Below are 14659 nucleotides of genomic sequence, written 5' to 3'. Positions count from 1 at the left end.
CTTAATGGAAAATATTAAAGTCAGCTTACTTTAGAGATATACATATTCCCATCTTCACCATTACACTATTAGTAACAGGCAAGATACAGAATTATGCTAGATGCTTGTTACTAAAAGAATGGATAAAGAAAATGTGATTTTATGTATATATACACACACACACACACACACACACTTACACACACACACACACAAGGAAGATTTCTATGCATAGAGAACAACAAAACTAAGTTACTTTTAGGGAAATGAATCAAACAGGGAAGCATAATGTTAAGTAATACAAGCCAGACTCAGCAAACAAGTATCATATATTGCTCTCATATGGAAAACTAGAGATGGAAATTTTCAACATAAAAATATATGAATTATAAATTTTATCCATCAGCATACATAAAATTGGGAATATGGAGGAAGGAATGTTGAAGATTGAATTGGGGGAGTATATGTATATGCATGTAAAAATATGCCACCATGAAAATTCTGTATAATTAATGAGTATCAATTTTTAAAAATTGACAACATTTTTCTAATTTTTAGGAGTTCATTTATTTTTCATTTATCATGTTCATTTCCACTATTACTGATTTGTTAGATTTATATTTTTTTGATTAGCAGCACTATTTATATATGTATGCATATATTTATTTTATTGATTTATTTTTAGTTATATGTGACAGTATAGTCCATTTTGATATCATTTAACAAGCATTGACCATCAATAAATTAAGTCTATATTAAATGTTACTAAATATAAATTTCTTGAAGCTTTAATAAGAACAAAAGCAAAGGAAACATTAATTTCTTAAGCATCTAAAATATGCCACATTTATTTGCTTATTTTTCTATTCATTATAATCACAAAATGATCATGATTATAATCCCACAACCTGATTCCTAGTCATTCAAGAATGTCAAGAGTAAATGATAGACAATTATGCCACAATGTTCTATATGTCCTGCATGTACTTCTCTTAACTTTCCTGTTTGGCCTAATATTGAGTTACTGCTCTTATTAATTTCAATATTTCTTATTTTAAGTATCAGCCACTCTTTTATTCAGCCTGTACACTTAACTTTCCCTCCATAAATTAATTCTTTGTATTCATCCCCTTTTCTCAGCTTCATATTCATAAAGCTTTTCTTTTGGCTTCTTTTATATTTCTCTCCTTCCATAAGGGCACACCAAAAAACTGTTTATTCCCACCACATTCTGTCAATGTTAATTCTATACATATACAATACCTGTTGATATCCTTGTTTTCTACTATAACCTTGTAGCCTTTTTTCTTTCTAGCATGTTTCTCATCATAGAAGATGATGTGTAAAAAAAAAATGAAAGAATTTTCTTAAAACATATTACCTTTGAGTCAGGTGATGAGATAGAAGCACAATCATTTCTTATTCTGATTGCCTGCACAAGTGTGGTTTCAACTACTTCCTTCTTTTGACTGGCAGGTTTACTGTTGTCAGGTAAGTCTCCACTCTTTTGGTTCCCAGTGTCATATTTTACTACTGATGATAAAAAACAAAATAAATAGTATATAAAGATTGTGTAATTTACAGTCAATAAGCAGCACAATTTCAGTTAGTCTTCAAATAGCTTATCATCCTTCATGGATTGTCTGGAAGCTTCAATTAATTCTCCTCCTTCTTCTGGGATATTCTAGGAAGAAAAAAAAATATGGTATAATAAGTGCCAAAGTTGACAAAATAACTAATGTTCTCCATTACTGCAGATTACAACAGAATAAGCATTCTGATGTATACTCAAACTACAATTCTCTCACTAATGGGGTAAGGATTATGAGCCAAGACAGAAAGATTTCCAAAATGTCACTTCCCTTATCTCCAATTGATTTTTGCACAAATACTGAAATCCATTATACTATTTTCTTAAGCTCAGTGAAGTAGAATAAAAATCGTAGCCATCTTTATTTAGACTATTTTTGAAAAAGACTAATATTAGAAATTATATGTAATATTTTAATGTGTTTATGACATATTGGCATGAATAACCTCTTGAGGGGAAAGTTCATAAGATATGAGCTTTTAGAGTATCTATTAAAAATACTGATTGGATTTCTAAACAGTATAAGTTTTGTCTATCTTATGTGTTAAATAGCTAAAGATAAATGATTATACAAATTTTGCTGTTTCCAACAAAAAAAGAAATGACAAAAACAATCTTGTGAGGGTGATATCAATGAATAAAAACCTCTTGGAGTTGCTAAACAAAAACATTAACTCGATAACCAAGCAAAAGTGACAGAGATAGCACAATGAATAGACACCTAAGAGATGTTTTCTGCAGGGAAATATTAAGTATTAGACTAGGTCATTGTTTTAGATAGCGATGCATGTTCTCTTTATTTCAGTACCTTTATATAATTAAATTAACAAAACAATAAGATTTAAAACAATAAAATATTTCTTAAGAAACCAGATGGTGCTGCCAACCACATCACCATGTTTGCTTGATATAGGTAACAAAAGATAAAGGAAAGTCATTTTTTAAAAGATAGGCAAGTAGGAAGAAACTAGCAACTTTTCATCTGAAATCCAAATCTAAACTCAAGTTTGGAGCAGGCTTGGAGGATATCCTTGTTCCTACTAACACATTTATGACATTACTCTAACTTGTTTATTCTTCCTTTATAGCACCAATTTGAGATAACTTACTCAAAACTTTCACATCCCATATATTAAAAGAGAATGCAAACAAAGCATATTTTTGAATTCAGTAGACTTAATTACTAGTTATCTCATGCATATTATACTACTTAGGATGTTTCAGCAAGTAGACATTTATTTTGTCCACATTTACTCATGTTCAACACTGTATATGACACCAGCTTTTAGAAATGGTGCATTTCTCCAGGCCAAATGAGCTCAGTTAACTTATGAATAACACCATAATAGCATTCTAAAAGGAACACAGTATGTTCTCTCTATACTTTTATCCTTCAAATAAAAATTACACTGTTCTTACTCACATAATATTTAGCTCCTCATAACTGAAATAAAATTAAAGTCATTTCAAAAACAAAAGATGTTTACATTTAACCTTATTTTTGCTGCTCCAGGATGTTTGCACATACATTTTTTAAAGAGAGAGAGAGAGAGAGAGAGAGAGAGAGAGAGAGAGAGAGAATTTTAATATTTATTTTTTTAGTTTTTGGCAGACAAAACATCTTTGTTTGTAAGTGGTGCTGAGGATGGAACCCTGGCTGCACGCATGCCAGGTGAGTGCGCTATGCATGAGCCACATCCCCTGCCCAGCACATACATTTTTAACCTGGAATAGTTAATAAAAATAGTAGTGTTTTACACAATGGACATTTAAGTAAGTAAATTACGTACATTTAAAATTAGAAATTTCAGAGTTTGACATAGAATTTGGATATTTTAAGAAACTATAATGGAAAAAAAAATTTCTGAAACTAAAGTATTACCATGCAATTATTGAGAGTTTCTGCTTCCAGTACTGGTTATTACTTTGCACATGCCATCTGTTCTTCCATTAGATGAAGAGTAATTTTTAGAAAATTTTATTACCTTACATTTTTTAGAATTTTTATTGGTTCTTCTCAGTTATAGAGCAAAATACAATTTACATGCTAGGATATAATTATAAAAGCATAGAATATAATTTGTTCTAATTCAGGACCTAGTATTTCCTTCTGATCTACTAATCTTTCTGATATTTACTTATAGTTTTTAAATTACTGTCATTTTTAGTGGAAAGACTCAAAGTATGGATATGCAAGCCCTTTTTAATACAAGTATTAAGATACAGATTTTAGATTTCTGGGCTGCCACAATTCCCAATATTACTTTAGTATAAATACAGAGCCAAGGAAAGAAATAGAGAATACAGGTCTCTTCAAATGTTATAATACCAAAACATCAAGGGTCCAAGTGAAAAAAAGAAAAGTTATGTACAATGTATATTATACATTAAAAACTAAAGGCACCAGGGAAATTCCACAATTCTATAAAAATTAATTTAGGCATGAGTATTGTAAGTCATTTAAGAATGATTTAAAACCACACTAACGTAAACTGATCCAAAAAAAATCCTTGAATAAATATTGTATTTCCTCTGCAGTTAGAAAGCTGTTTCTAATGAAATTTTTCTGTCACTATGTATTTCCTAGCCCATTGTTCCTTCCAGCTCCCAAGACCCGCAAGTACTTGAGAGAACATTGATACAAAAAACATTTAAAACAATTCAACAAAATTCTTTAAAATAGATTCTTAGCAAATTTTCACATAAAATGTTAGAAAAAATATAGCTAAATTTTAAGCATTAACATTTAAAACACAAAATTCAGAACAAGAACATGAGTCTTTTTTTTTTTTTTTTTTTTTACAAAAAATCACTTTTACCTTAATACTAGCTTCATAGCTGCCCTCAACCATTGCAAAGCAGGAATCACCTGGATGTGATTTTTTTTGTTAGATCTTTAGAGCAAAAAATGTATAACAAAAATGGTGAAGTACTTTTCTTTTTAAAATAGACTCCATTTAAAGTTAATGGTGTATCTTTAATGATATAATTAAAATATGACCTCCATTTAAAAAAAATAGCTCATGTTCACCTCTTTCTGCCTCTACTGCTGTGAATCTATAAAATATTCAATGAAGGCACTCTTAGTTCCAGTTCAGAGCAATAGAAAAAACATCAGCATAACCTGATAATAATTTATTCTTGGAAATTTCCTATCTTAAAGGCTGAACTTAAAACCCAAGTAATGGCTGGCATATTTTTTTTTTTTTTACACCTGAATTGAAACAAACCTCTGATTACAGAAGACAAGATAACAAGATGCACAGTTCCCTCTCGTGGATATCCAGGATTCGAATACTAAGCAATGTTGTTCTTCAGCATGGCAATCACCAATAATAATCACAATTTATTCCCTCTACCCACAAACAGTGCACATAGTTCTCTGGAACTTTAAAATATTTTGAAAGTTAAAAATTGACTACATATATTATTTAGAATACATTTGTCAGACACATTGGAATAAATTATAAAATTGATTTTTCCTGAATAGGTTCGACTTTATTCAGGTCTTCATAAACTAGCATGCACTTTAAAACCTTTATGGACGTTCAGACACTCAAGGGGAAAGACTGCCAGAAAAGCAGAGTCTTGATGTTTGTACCTCTGTTTCCCTAATTATTATGTAAATGTCCTCCTTGCTGTGGAAATCCACTTCCCAGTCCCTCATCTGCAAAACTCAGTGGCAGTCTCCAAATTTGAAGTCTACATCCCTTGAATATGTAGAGTCCTGATACAAGGTTAAACTAAATGGAGTCTCAATCACTGGCCTGTCTAAATACCTTACCAACTACACAACTGAAGCTTTGTAATAACTTTGCCTGTCAATCACTCCTGTGCCCAGCAAGGACATCAGCAAGTTGGAAAGAAAGTAAAGGTGAATGGAAACCTGCTTTGGGCCAAAGATCTATATATTCTAAGCAATTTTACTGCTGTTTCACTAGTCTCTAATCCACTCCTGCAACACAGATGAAAAGAGGCAAAATACAAGCTTAGGACTTCCTCTAAATTTTGTATTAATATGTATTTATAGAGAGCTTTTAATATTCTCTGTCCTTAATTCCTGTTTTGTGCTCATCAAACTGATTATAAACCCCAAGATTTTGGTCTCTTTTTTAAACCCTTATTCCTACCCAACACAGTGTTGTTACTCATAAGAATATCCCTTTGCTTCACTAGTTAAATTTTTATCCTCTATCACTGTGTTCACTTTAAAATTCTAGTCTTGTCATTTTTAGTTTGAATCCTATAGTCAATCTCAATCTATTATACAAAAATTTAGCCTTAAAAATAATAACCAGAAAATGTACTGAGCTCAGAATTAAGGAACTGGAGTTCTAATTTTATTGCTGTTATTGTTTGTACCCAGAAAAGTCCCTTTAATATATTTAAGTTTCAGGTTCATCCTCAAAACTATCATTTGGCCAGCATGTCAAACATATGCTAAAAGACTAGATGGTTGCTAAAATTCTTTAAAATTCTGAAACTTCTTAACTTTTGATTGTGTCAACAGAAAAAGAAATAATATTCAATTGACAAAGTAAAACAGAAACACAAAGAGAACAAAACAGAAAATACAAATAGAAATTAAATAAAAGAGTATAGTCATAGAAAAAGAAAAAAAGAATAAAAGTAAAAGTCTTCATAAAATGATTAGGGGTAGTAATTGAAGAGAAACTAACTGGAAAATTGGGAAGTAGAGAAATTTGAATATCCTCTAAGGATTAATATAATTAATACAACATTTTGTGAATAATATTATTCTTCACTTCCAGAAAAATAATTTCTCTACAGCACTTGCTTGATCTTGTTTATTAGAAACCATGTGGCCATCGCTCTGTGAGATTTTCCATAAAAGCTTTGATATATTAAGAAAAAAATTGGTTACCAGTGAAACTGTCAATATCAGGACAAAAATCTTGGACTATAACCTGGCTTCTAAGGTAAAATATAAATCAGAAGTAACACAAAACTGTCTTTGACTTTCTAAATTGATGATATACAATTAGAAAATTAAAAAGTGAATATATATGGTATTTAGAATACATGTCAGAAACATTGAAATAAATTGTAAAATTGAGTTTTCCTGTATTGGTCCCACTTGGTATCAACCTGTACAGTGGAACAACACAATGGAGATGTCAGCCAGGTAAGACTACAGTCTAAACATAGGCCTGAAACTTATTAATTATGCTAATATGGGACAAATAGTCAACCTCTATGAATGACAGTTGCTTTATTAGTAATTAACAGGTGATAATAGCACAGGTACTTTCAAACTGCTTATAAGACAACTTTAGGAAACAAGTGTTAACAAATGAGTGTGGTGTCTGTCTCAGACTAGAATACTCAACAAAATCCTTTTACCTTCACTCTACACTTAGGTAACAGTCATTTTTTTTAAAAAAATCTATGAATTCATACCTTCTTAATGAGTCATCGTTAGAACTTTCTTTATTAAAGATAACAGTAAAATATGTATTTTATCAAAAACAGAAATATAAAATATTAAGTTTATGACTCTGATGTTTTGTTATAAAATATTCCTCCAGGCCCATACTTGGAGAAATTTTTAGAAATAATATTAATTGTATTTCTGACAGGTAAGTAAAGAATGCATTAAAAACTCCTATGTCTCCCACTTTGTACTTATCAAATGCAAGGAATAATCATGAGAATTATAAGTTTGATACTTAAAAGTAAATCATTGGTCCCATAATCATTATCCTTACCAAAAGCTGCAGAAATGAAAGAAAACCTTATCATTGTAACATAAAGTAGCATAAAGATATAAATGTCAAACCAGGAGAGACATGATGGTGAATTAGCAGGAAGCGGCTTTTCTCACAGCTCCACCACATGGGACTCAGAGAGTAAGAAAAGTGTTTCTCTGTGAGGTGGGTGATTGAAGCATGCCACTGATACTCAAAATTTTTTTCTTTTAGCCTTAAAAACTGGGGAATTTGGGGTGCATCAGACAAAGATGAAAAACAGAACTGGAGCTTAGGTTTTGATGTGAGTGGGGGAAATCAGTACACGAGGACAGAAAAGATTGAAAAGTGCTGCAGACAAGGGACTAGGGTTGTGGCTCAGTGGTAGAGTGTCTGTCTAGCATGCATGAGGCACTGGGTTCAATCCTCAGCACGATGTAAAAATAAAATAAAAATACTGTGTCCACCTAAAATTTAAAAAAAAATATAATAATAAGAAGAATAAAAGTGCTGCAGACAGTCTTGGAATAAAGAATCTGGGACCAGAGGGTCAAGCCTGCCCTGGGAGGACCCAAGCTACTCTACTCTTTAATCTGTGTCATGAAAGTCACCACTGGTCTGCCTGCTATATACAGGGAGCTGAAGCTGGAGACATATTTAAACATTTGTAATGTGGTGGCACCAACTCAGACTTGAAACTTAGATTGATGTGTTGAGGCTTAGTCTTATACATAAATCTGCAGACACTAGCCACAAGACTTAAACTGAGCCTAGCAAATCATGAGAATTTATGCCTTGGACAGTATTTTTTCTGGGGGTAATGCAAGTCAGATGAGCCAAAGAAAGCCTGTCCTCCTCTCTTCCTTTGACACAGCAGTTTCCAAGACCAGTGTCAGTGGCTTCAAAATCTCAATGACCAGGAGTGATGGAGCTTGGTGCTTGGGGGCAGACCTTAGGAGGTCAGAAAGAACAGTACCCTGGGAAAACAGAACTGCTAAAGGACTGGCCTCCCTGTCCCATGAATATATCCCTGGGGAAAAGAGTGGGGTATAGTCCTAGGTGTGCATTGATTTATTTATGCCCAGTAACTCCCCATGCAAAGACTGAACCTCACTGCCTCCCCTGAGAACATCTTGTAGAACCTAGCATAACTTATACGCTGGGGGTGGAGCTGACAGCACCTCTCACAGTTTCACTTACCATCCCATGGAAAAGAAAAACTGAGAGATGGAAAGACACTTAGAACAGACAATAAGCACATACTCTCAGTAACAATCTTGTTTTTTTTTTTTTTTTTTTAGTTTTTCTATGTGTACTGATAGATACATGATGGACATTTATATACTTGTATGTGTACATATTTGTTTATGATTTCTCATTTGAACCATTCTTAAATATAGTTATTTTTTCTTGGAGAAATTTTTAGAAATAATATTAATTGTTGAGGGTCAAAGTTTTCAATTAGCATATTTTGGATTGTCTTTGTATTCTGTTTCAAAACTTTTATTTCTTTTTGTTTCTATTTCTCTCTTTTCTCTTACAGTCAAATTCCATTATTCTCTCTGTACTCTTTATTTCTTTTACTTTTCTTCTCCTTCTTCCTCATAAACAATACATCCTTTATCACCTCTGCATCTGCCCTATCTACATCTTGAAACTACTAATCCTTTTCTGTCACCATTGTTTCTTTCCTCATAATGAACTCTAATTTTAATTTCTCTCAGCACTCTTGGTTTATAAAACTCCACACTACACCATTAATGCTAAAGCAACAATTAATATAACTGAAGCTATAGAAAACACCTCTTTTTTTATTTTATAAAAATATAAATAATGATTACTTACTTTCTTCACTGATATAAATTGATCCAGTTTTGTTTATTGTGCCAATTAACTTTGTGTGAAAATAAAAATTAAATATGCAATTTAGTTCTATATATTTTATGCACAACTGGTTGCAACTATTTGCTCCCCCCATTTCTGAGCCACAGGATACCTATAGGATCACAAGAAATGTACAGACTAGAAGTTCTGTTGCTACATATCCATTTAGATACATGAGTAGACACACAAACAATATAAACAAGCAAGAAAACAAAGCATCCCAAACACACCAGAGTGACTCAACAGCAGATTCCACAAAAACCACAGTGAAGAAAACATCAGAAAAGGAATTTTGAAAGTTTATATTTCAACTGACCTATGAGGTAAAAGATAATGTGAAAAGTAAAATCACAGAGAAGAAACAAGAAGTAAAATATCAATAAAGAAATAGAAGTTCTGAAGAAAAATTAATCAGAAATTCTCAAAATGCAGAAATCAATAAACCAAATTAAAAATGCAATGCAAAGCATCACCAATAGATGACTTTAATCAAATGTTAAGGTTTAAGTTAAGTACAAAAATGCCATAAGATAATCAATATATTCAGAAAAGCCTGTTCACAACAATCAGCACTCATTCAGGTTTAAAACACCAGAGGGAGTAGTGATAGAAGGACATTTCTTCAAAATTGTAGAAGCTGTAGTTGAGAAACTAAATGCCAACATCAAACTGAATAAAAAATTGAAACATATTTTCTAAAAACAAAAACAAAACAAGGAAGTAAACTTTCACCACTCCTTGAATCCCCAGTCAGAGCAAACAAGCAAGAGAAGAAATATAATGATATATAAATAGAAAAGAAGAAGTCCTGTTGCCTCTGTTTACTGATGACATGAACATTTTACTTACATGATATAAAATGCTCTATGATAAAATGTATAATGCTAATAACAAACCTACTAAAGGAGCTTATACAAGAACATAATCCATAAATCAATTTCAATTCTATATTGCAATAGCAAACCTGCTTGAAAACAATTGGAAAAAATGTTTCATTCAAAAAACCTAAAAAAAAATACTTGGGAAAATATCCATCCTAGGAGATGAAAAACCTCAGCAATGAAAATTATAAAATGGTGAAAAAAAACAAATTGAAGATAACCTTAAGAAGTGGACATACTTCCAATATTCTTGAATAAGCAAAATTATTATTATCTAAATGTTCATACTACCGTAACCAGTGAACAGACTCAGTACATTCCCAACCAAAATAATAATGACATCCTTCACAAAACAGACATTCTTCACAACACACAGACAAAACAGATTTCTTAAATTCATTTTGACACAGAAGTGACATAGAACAGCCAAACGTATCCTGAACCAGAAGACTGATGCTGAGAGCTTCAAAGTACCAGATATCCAAATATGTTGCAGAGCTTTACTAAAAAGCAGCATTATATTGGCACCAAAACAGACCTGAAGATGAATGAAATAGAAAACACAGTCAAATCCACAAAGGTGACCTGATAAGCAACAAAGCTGCCAAAAATATATGTTGGAGAAAAGAGAGACTATTTTTATTATGGCTAATATTCCAGTGTGTGTGTGTGTGTGTGTGTGTGTGTGTGTGTGTACACTCTCACACACACACACACACACACACACACATATATATATATATATGTATATACATATATATATATATATTCTTTATCCATTCATCTGTTGAACGACATTACTCTTCATTATTGGATTAAATATCAGGTCCTTCTTGTTCAAAAGTTAATTTTTAGTTTTTTGTAAAATACGTAATGATCACCAAGGTAAGTTGAAAGTGTTACCATAAAAGAGACATAAAAAAGTGTAATAACAGGTATTGGATTTCTTATCCCAATTTGGGGTTATAGTATTACAAAAGATGCATTTTTTATATTCTTATTTTATTTATATGTGGTATTAAAGATTGAACCTAATACCTCACTCATGCTAGGCAAGCACTGTACTGCTGAGCTATAGCCGCAGCCTCAAAATATACATATTGAAAGAAGAATACTTTATATATATTGTACTGTAAGCCAATTGTAGGTATATTTGTCATATTCTATGAAGATGAATCATATTATAAATGAATTCATAAATTTGACTGTAAACAATATGTCTTTAAAACTTTTTTGACTTGAAATTATCTTTTTAACTGGGGAGGGTCTATAATAGTGCAAAAAACTCACCATAAACATGTCAATTTACCAAAGCATTTCAAAAAATTTTTTCTGTAGTATCTAAAAGATTTGCTAGCAACAGAAACTCTTCAAATAACAAAATAGTCTTTTATTATTGACTTTCAATTATGTATGTTTTAGACAAGATTAAAGGAGAAATTAAAAATGTTTAACTAGAAAATCTTCAGAGAGCATTAAATTTTTTAGGATACTAAACCAGCATAGAAAGAGCCAGAGCATAAAAAGACATTTTTATTTTCTTGCAAAAATCGATTAAAAGGTAACCATATTTAACTTCAGATATACCTTGAAAGAAGACAAGGTAAAGAGAAAAAAAATGATGATATGCTACATGAAAAAAATAAGAACCCATTAAAAGAAAAAGAAACAGAATATAACAAAGAGGATCAAGTGAGAAAGCAAGCTGAAATCTCTGTTTGTACAATAGATACAGAATTGGAGACTTCAAGAAATCATTTTAATCAGGTAAACGGATTTTCAGTAAAGTTTCAAATTTTTACTTTATTTCATCCACATTATTTATAAAATCCCTTTAACTTACTGTATGTGGCCATGTTCACTTAATGATGGCAATGTGGTCTGAGGAATGTGCTGTTAGGCTATTTCACCAACATGCAGTCATCAGGTGTGTGTATATCCACACACTTCAGACATCTCCCACAATGTCAGCAAATAGAGCCTTACAGGACCTCCATTTACATGCAGTCTGCTGTTTCTCAAAGCATTGGTATGTGGTGTGTGAACTACTATTTTGATTTAAAAAACAATGTTATCTGATTCTAAATTCAAATGACGACATTTATGACAATTCTAGTTACAGCAAATCCTAAAATCTTGTAGATGTTCAGCATTTGTTTCCTGAATAAAGAAGTTTAGTTTAATCACTAATATAAATTCCAATTTAGGGGTTTTTATGTTAAGATACAGACTAAATAGCTTTGCAACTAGTTAAAACATTTTTTTAAGTATTTACAATTACATTTCTGCCTGTATTTAAGAAATGTTTTCTCTCACACAAATTTATCTGTCATTTGTGCAGTTGAAATATAAGACATTTACTCATAAAGAATAAACACTACCTTTTAGAATTATTGTTTAGTCTTGAAGCTACCACTCTTAAATTTATCTTTTAGACTTCTATCACCTACTGATACACAGCAAAAATCTTGCTGAAATAAATTTGTAGATTTTAGCAGAGAAAAATGAAACCTACAGACAATATGAATGAGGCCAGAATGCCAGAATTTACTATATGAAATTTCAGTAATACATCTTTGCAAACAAAACATTGTTGAACAATAACTGTATTTATCATGGGAAAGTGTAGAGTGTTTTAAATCCATATATTTATAACCATAATGTACAGACTTTAGAGGTAAGGGTGGCATTTTTTGTCCCATTGAATTAAGTAATGTTCTTAATTTTAACTCTATTTCTCTGCATCAATCCCATGATGACTTTCAGCTTAGCCACATAAAGAGAACAGACTTTTAATATTTTCCACAGGAATAGATGATTTTTCAATGATCTCAAAACCCTTGCTTCTAATAGTAGATCTTCTATTTTGGGGATGTGACTTCACTCTCTTGTTAAACATGACCTATATTCACAAATGAATACCTTACCAATTTTATGTGAACATAGGAATGTAATGTCAGATTCATTCTACAGTCTCTCCCCTCCCCTCTCAGCCCTTTATTCCCTTTTGTCTAATCCATCAAATTTCTATTCTTTCCTCCCCCACTGTAATGTGTGTTAGCATCCACATATTAAGGAGAATATTTAGACTTTAGATTTGGAGGACTGGATTATTTCACTTGGCATGATAGTCTCCAGTTACATCCATTTAACGGCAAATGCCATAGTTTCATTCTTCATGTCTGAGTCCATTTTGTATATATGACACATTTTCTATATCCATTCATCTGTTGAAAGGCACCTAGGTTGGTTCCACAGCTTAGCTTTTGTGAGTAGCTGCTATAAATACTAATGTGGCTGTGTAACTATAGTATCATTTGAGTATACACTGAGGAGCAGAATAACTGGGTCAAATGGATGTTCCATTCCAGGTTTTCTGAGAAATCTCTATACTGCTTTACTGAGTGATTGCTTGGTTCAATATATGAGTGAATCTTCCCCACATTCTCACCAACATTTATTGTTATGTGCATTATTTATATTTATCATTTTAACTAGAGTGAGATGGAATCTCAGTGTAGTTTTAATTTCCTTTTTTCTAATTGCTAAAGATGTTGAACATTTTTTTTCATATACTTGTTAATTTTTTGCACATCTTTTCTTTGAAGTGCCTGCTCAGTTCTTTTGTTCCTTTATTAATTGGGTTATTTGTTTTTTTTTTTTTTTTTTTTTTGGTGGGGTGTCTTTTTTTTTTTTTTTTTGTGTGTGTGTGTTAATTTTCTGAGTTGTTTATATATTCAGGAGATTAATGCTGTATCTGAGGTGTCAGTGACTAAGATTTTCTCCCATTCTCTAGGCTGTCTACTCACATTCATGATAGTTTTCCTTTGCTGTAAAGATATCACCCAATTTATTGATTCTTTATCTTATTTCTTGTGCTTTAAGAGTTCTTTTGAAGAATTCAATTCCTACACCGACATGATGGAACACCGGACCTGTCTTGTATTGTAATAGGCCTAGGGTCTCTAGTCTAATGTCTAGGTCCTTGATATACTTTGTGTTGAGTGTGGTGTGGGGTGAGAAATAAGGGTTAATTTTCTCCTACTAGATATGGGTTTTAAGTTTTCCCAGCACTATTAGTTAAAGAACCTGTCCTTTCCCCAATGCATGATTTATAGTGTGTTTGTCTAGTATTAGATAACTGTATATATGTGGATTTTCTCTGTTGCTTCTTTTTTGTTCGGTAAAGTTTTTTTTTTGTGTGTGTTACATTGACAAACTAACTAATCACTTAATCTATTTTTTTCATCCTGGTATAATGAAGATTTTTTCAATCCTTAATTATTTTAATAACCAGGAATTGAACCAGGATGGTCAACCACTGAGATGCATCCCCAGCCATTTATTTATTTATTTATTTATTTATTTATTTATTTATTTATTTATGAATGAATGAGTCAGTGTCTTGCTGAATTGCTAAAAACTGGCTTTGAACCTGTGATCCTCCTGCCTCAGTCTCCTGAGACACTGGTATTATAGGCATGTGCCCCTGAACCTGGCAGTTCTTACATTCTTTAAGTTGTAATTTTCTATTACTCTGATACATCCATTTTCTTGAATTAACTTTTAAACTTTTGGGAATTTATATTTCTACAAGCTCAGAAATTTACATCTAA

Source organism: Callospermophilus lateralis, chromosome 14 (assembly GCF_048772815.1).
Source record: "Callospermophilus lateralis isolate mCalLat2 chromosome 14, mCalLat2.hap1, whole genome shotgun sequence".
NCBI lineage: Eukaryota > Metazoa > Chordata > Mammalia > Rodentia > Sciuridae > Callospermophilus > Callospermophilus lateralis.
The sequence above is the reverse complement of the archived record's forward strand: the minus strand, read 5'-3'. Positions refer to the sequence as shown.